This window comes from Lycium barbarum, chromosome 6, assembly GCF_019175385.1.
Source record: "Lycium barbarum isolate Lr01 chromosome 6, ASM1917538v2, whole genome shotgun sequence".
NCBI classification, from domain to species: Eukaryota; Viridiplantae; Streptophyta; class Magnoliopsida; order Solanales; family Solanaceae; genus Lycium; species Lycium barbarum.
In genome coordinates this window covers 114889132-114894273 of record NC_083342.1, presented here as the reverse complement: position 1 = coordinate 114894273, position 5142 = coordinate 114889132, and positions in this window count along the sequence as shown.

Here is a 5142-nt window from a genome sequence, read left to right as displayed (position 1 = left end):
AATTTACCAGCCCAAATCAGCCCATACCCGTTTAATGTGTACCCGACCCGGCCCAACTACCCCTTTAACAAAATATGAAACCCTAGGGTTTCATATTTTCCTTCTCCGTCGCACACCCCCATCCCCATCTCCCCTGTTCTCTCTCTTTCCCTTCCTCTCCTTCTCTCTCTCGTCTCTCCCTCACTGGCCCCATCCTTCCTATTCTCCACGCCTCTGCCACATCCACTCCTCCCTGTTCCTCACGTTGTCACCGCACACCCCCATTCCCTCTGTCCCCCCGCTCCTCTCTCTCTTCTTCACAAATGAAAAACCTATAAATATTGGTTCTATGTAATAGAAAGCTCTTCTTTTTAGCCTCCTGAAAACTCCATAGAATTTAGAAGCTTTTTTTTTTGTTTTAGCCGCACAAAATTCCAAAAAGGTTTTAATGCTCCGTAGTGGTAGCAGTTTCTGAATCGAGTAAAAAATCCGAACATCGCAAGCTTGGATTTGATAGTGTTCGAGTAGATTGGAAACCCTCCGCACCCATTTCGTTGCACCCGAAGAAGGTAAATTTCCTTCCCTTAAATTATTTTTAGTGTTTGTTGTGATGTTTGAAACTGTTCTTGTGATCTATTTTGCTTAGTTGTATTTCAGTTTTTGTTCGTAATCATTTTAGTTGTATTAAGCATGTTTTAGTTATGTTTAGTTCAGTTTTGGGACTATTGCAGCTTTATATGCAAGTTGGGATTGGTTCCGGGTGCTTTAAATTCATCTTTGTTTGCCTGTTGTCCTTGGATTAGTCATGTGTTAGCGTTGATTTAGGCGACCTGTAATCGTGTTTGTGTGCATTAGCTTTATTTTCTAGGATTAGTTAGCCTAATCAGACTGTCACATGCCTAGTTTTCCTGCTAACATAGTGATTTAAGCCTTTACTGTTCTATATGCTTGGTCCTGCGACTTGTTTAAAATGAAGTTAGTATGATTTAACCTGTCATTAGTAAGTCCATGGGTCTTGTTTGATATTAGAAGTTACTTGGAAATGTATTTTTCTTGAGTGTATTTCCTCTTTGTTCCCTAATGTACAGTGTTGAAACCTCTTTATTTCAACTTGTCAACAGTTTTCCTCTTTGTAATAACAACTTGAATTAGATAATCTTTCCTTGTGTCAACATTAAGCATTAGCTGCCGTTTGGTCATTTCAAAACTGTAGTTGGCTGGGATTTTGTTTAGTTAGATATGCTTCTGTGTTAGTTGAATTGATTTATACAGTTAAGCCACGCTTCTTGTATGATACTTTAGCTTAGTTGGTTTAGTTGTTGCATTAATTCAAGCTTAGTCTGTCTTAGTATGTCTCCTGTATTAACTTAAAGTGACCCTTTTTAATTTGAAGTATGCTTTTTATGTGGTTACACGGTATTCGGATTTGTTAGTCAAACTACAGCCTTATGTGTCCTAATCTTTATTTCCCCTTCTTTACATGTACACGTTGGAGCCAATGGAGTCTTAATTCAGGACTCTCTCACAATGTAGTCTCGAAATGAGACTCGGCGTTATTGCTATGCCCATGCAGGGATTCGATGCATCCCATACTCTTTAATCACAACACTCGGCAAGAAACAAGTGCAATCGCTAATCGCTTGAGGTTGTCTATGACATCTTTATCGTTTTCTTTTCTCCCCTTTCCTCATCATTCATTTTATTTCACCCTTTGTTTTTTATGATTGCTAATTTATCTGTATGTTGGATTTGTCTGTGGTTTGAAAGTATGTGTGTAACTTATGATTCACGTAGGATTAGAATGGGTAGATTTTATCATTTAGGATTGCCGCTCTGAACACTAAGTACTTATTTTCACCATATAGAGTACATCATTCATATAATAATATTTTAAACTTTGTTAGTTATAAGTTATCTTTTATTTCTCAAAGCTATTTTCTTAAATTTTAAACCTTAATTAATTAACCTAAGTTTGGCCGGATAACCGTAGTTAACGGATTCTAAAGGATGCCTAACCCCTTCCCTTTAGGATAATATAGAACCCTTACCTAGAATCACACTGATTAAGCAGACTATTAATGGAGGTTTAGTTAGCTTTACCCTAGTTAATAATTAGGTTCCCTAATTCACCTTAAAATCAATTAGGTGGCGACTCCTTAAAACAAAGCAAAATAGGAATCTCCAATATGTTGTACTCTAATTTAACCCGTTTAAAATGGGGTATAACAACAATCCCCTTAGAGGATCTAGCAAACTCAATTCCCAGAAAAAACTTAAGTTCACCCAAGTCTTTCATTTTAAACTTCAATTTAAGATCATTTCTGGTTTGAAGTATGAACTTTGGACAACTACCAGTAACCAGGAGGTCATCAACATACACAAGAACTACCACCAGTTCTGACTGCACTCTTTTGGTAAAGAGAGAGTAGTCAAAGTGACTCTGAGTGAATCCCAATTGAATTAAGGCATCTGTAAGCTTCTTATTCCATTGTCTGGGGGCTTGTTTAAGCCCATACAAGGACTTGTGCAACTTGCACACTTTGTGAGTATTACCTTGACCAGGAAAACCCTGAGGGATGTCCATATATACATCCTCAACTAGATCACCTTGGAGGAATGCATTATGGACATCCATCTGAAATATAAACCACCCTTTTGCAGCAGCAATTACCAACACTGATTTCACTGTAACCATCTTGGCTACAGGTGAGAATGTTTCTGTATAGTCTAGTCCTTCCAGATGACTGTAACCTTTGGCTACAAGTCTAGCTTTATACCTCTCTATTTCTCCTGAATATGTGTATTTAATTTTAAAAATCCATTTGCACCCAATGGGGACTTTGCCAGGGGGCAAATCAACTACACTCCAAGTGTGATTATCTTCCAGAGCAGAAATTTCCCTCTGCATTGCCTCCACCCATCTCTTATCCTTAGTAGCTTCTTTATTAGTCGACGACTCTCGACGATTGAAAATGATAATTAAATTAGAGTAGAGGAATATGTTTTATATTATTCAAACATTCCGATATCGACGACTTATTATGAGTAATTAATGTATTAGTCCTTTCTTCTTTTTCATTTTCTTCTTTTAGTATTTTTCTTTCTTGGTGGTTGGGGATGGAAAAGATGGCAATGAATTACGAGCCTTTTGATGATGAGTTTGTAATTGGGAACCACTAAGCTTGCTTCTTCAAATTTTGAGGGTAGCAACAAGAATATTTTAAGGACAATTAATTAAAGGCAAAAGACATAAATTGACCCCTAAACTATATCCCAAAAGTCGATATAACACTTAAACTTTAGTAGTGACCTATTACACACCTAATATTATAAAAAGTGATATTAATTCCACCTTCTGAGCTGATGTGGCACAAAAAAATTATAATTAAATAATTGGAGAGTGAGAATAAAATTAAAGCAAAAATAAATTTTAATTACAATAAAAAATTAATTCCCACCCCACCCTCTTCTCCTCCACCTCTTCTTCTTCATCCCCAACCCCAACCATCCACACCGGAAAAATCCCCACACCCACCACCCCACTGGAAAAATCCCCACACCCACCACCACCCCACCAGAAAAACTAAATTGAGGAACAAATCCTCCAATTCCTCCTCAAATTCATCCCACTTACACTCAAATTCGTCCAAGTTTAAGAAACAATATGTAACTATAATGAAGAAATTGCACGAACTGCCCTTCAAATGGGAAATTTTCTTCATTGTTGTTAAAAAATGAAGAAATTGCACGAACTGCCCTTCAAATGGGAAGAAAATTGCATGAACTGCTCTTCAAATAATAATGAAGAAATTGCGCGAGAAGATGAAGAAGAAGGGAGGGGGGGGGGGGGGAGGGGGGGGAGGGGGGGTTATAAATAAAATTTTAACTAAAAGAAAAAAAAAGAATTTAAAATTTAAAACAAATCTGACGTGGTGCTGACGTGGCGGGCGAGTGTATTACACCTCCTCTTGTGCAACTGGTTATGTGTGCATCAGAGTGGTATTAAATTCACTTTTGAAATGTTCAGGTGTGTAATAGGTCGCTTGTATAGTTTTAGTGTGATATCGACTTTTGGGGTATAGTTTGGGGGTCAATTTATGTCTTTTGCCATTAATTAAACGATAAACTTCAATACTCCTATCATGCTTCTTCCGGTTCAACACCTCTTAAGAAAATATTAATTCCTAAGAAAAAAAAGCATTTTGATTAAATTATCCTTAATGAAATACTGTCAAATTAATATAATTTCTTGATTACATAAAAACAAACTAATCTAAATAGGGATAAATTTAGAAGAAAATAGTTAATTATTTCTTGATTATGTAAGTGAACGCTTAGTTTGAACCAAAAAAAAAAAAAACTAAATGAACGATTATTATGAACCATGGTGAGTATAAGATTGTGATTAGATAAGTATATGAATTTATTAAGGGATTAGGATATACTACTAAAATTCTTGGAACTTAATTTAAGAGTCTCATAATTCTTACTTACGATTTTAATGAGGTTAAAATTTCACATAACTATTCATAATCATCACAAAAAACAAAAAATCAAACTTTTAAATATTTTTTAAGAAATATAATTATATGAAAAAACATGATTCAGCTCAGGAATGATATATTATATGTGATTAATAATTTTATGGTAGTTTAGGCAAACAACATAAAATAATTTAAAAATTAATATTCTCGTTCAATATATTAGTAACAGTGAAAAAAACTTATTTGCATGGAATGCGTTGAATTTCTTAAGCTTTAAAAAATTAACTTCCAGTAACAAACAATAAAGACTTGGGTCCAAGACTTTTGTAACCCAAAAATAAATTTTTGGAACCAAAATAATCCATTAAAAAAAAAAGAATCCAAAATAGGCTTTACGCACAGATTATGTGTGTAAAAGGACCAAAGTGTAGTTTTACACTTAAGTTCTTTTATGCACAGAATCTGTGTGTAAAAGACCTGAAATAAATCGGGAGCCTTTCCTTCTTCCCCACCACTGGTTCCCCAATTCAAAAAAAAATAAAAAATCAGCCATTAAAGGTCGCTTTCCGAGGTCCCACGCGATCAAAAACATCGTTTTCTTGTTGATTTCCAACCCAAAAGTCAATATTTTTGGTATATTGAAGTCTAGGAACAAGTTTCTTCGCAATAAAGCGGCGTA